Source organism: Peromyscus maniculatus, chromosome X, assembly GCF_049852395.1.
Source record: "Peromyscus maniculatus bairdii isolate BWxNUB_F1_BW_parent chromosome X, HU_Pman_BW_mat_3.1, whole genome shotgun sequence".
NCBI lineage: Eukaryota > Metazoa > Chordata > Mammalia > Rodentia > Cricetidae > Peromyscus > Peromyscus maniculatus.
The window spans coordinates 62,222,683-62,224,214 of NC_134875.1; positions in this window are offsets into that span (position 1 = coordinate 62,222,683).

Genomic DNA, 1,532 nt, shown 5'->3' on the forward strand with positions numbered 1-1,532 from the left:
AAAGACCAAACCTACGAATAATAGGGATAGAGGAAGGAGAAGAATAAAAACTCAAAGGCACAGAAAATATATTCAACAAGATCATAGAAGAAAACTTTCCCAACTTAAAAAAGGAAATGCCTATGAAGATACAAGAAACCTATAGAACACCAAACAGACTAGACCCCTGTAAAAAAGTCCCCTGGCCACATAATAATTAAACAACTAAACATACAGAATAAAGAAAGAATATTAAGAGCAGCAAAGGAAAAAGGCCAAGTGACTTATAAAGGCAAACCCATCAGAATAACACCTGATTTCTCAATGGAGACTTTGACAGCCAGAAGGACCTGGACAGATGTAATGCAGACATTAAGAGACCATGCATGCCAGCCTAGACTAATATACCCAGCAAAACTTTCAATCATCATAGACGGAGTGAACAGGACATTCCAAGACAAAACCAGATTTAAACAACACTTATCCACAAACCGAGCCCTGCAGAAAGCACTAGAAGGAAAATTCCAACCTAAGGAACTCAGATACACCCTCAAAAACACAGGCAATAGATAAAGTCACAGCAGTATACCCCAAAAAAGAGAAGTACACACACACTACCACCAAAAAATAACAGGAATGAACAATCACTGGTCATTAATATCCTTTAATATCAATGGACTTAATTCACCTATAAAAGGACATAGACTTACAGAATGTATACGAAAGCAGGACCCATCTTTCTGCTGCATACAAGAAACACACCACAAAATCAAAGATAGACACTACCTAAGAATAAAAGGCTTGGAAAAGACTTTCCAATGAAACGGTCTTAAGAAACAAATGGGTGTAGCCATCCTGATATCCAGCAAAATAGAGTTCAAACTAAAATCAATCAAAAGAGATCAAGAAGGGCATTACATACTCATCAAAGGAAAGATCCACCAAGATGAAGTTTCAATTCTGAACATTTATTCCCCAAATACAAGGGCACCCACATATGTAAAAGAAACATTACTAAAGCTTAAACCACATATAAAACCCCACACATTAATAGTGGGAGACTTCAACATCCCACTTTCACCACTGGACAGATCTTCCAAATCGAAACTTAACAGAGAAATAGAGGACTTAACTGATGTCATGACTCAAATGGACTTAATAGATATCTACAGAACATTCCATCCTAACAAAAAAGAATATACCTTCTTCTCAGCACCCCATGGAACCTTCTATAAAATCGACCACATATTTGGCCACAAAGCAAATCTCAACAGACACAAAACAGTTGGAATAACCTCCTGCACTCTATCAGACCACCATGGTTTAAAGTTAGATTTCAACAACAACAAAAATTACAGAAAACCTACATTCTCATGGAAACTGAATAATGCTCAACTGAATCACCAATGGATTAAGGAAGAAATAAAGAAAGAAATTAAAGACTTCCTAGAGATCAATGAAAATGAAGACACCACATACCCAAACTTATGGGACACTATGAAAGCAGTGCTAAGAGGGAAATTCATAGCACTAAATGCCCACATAAAGAAGTT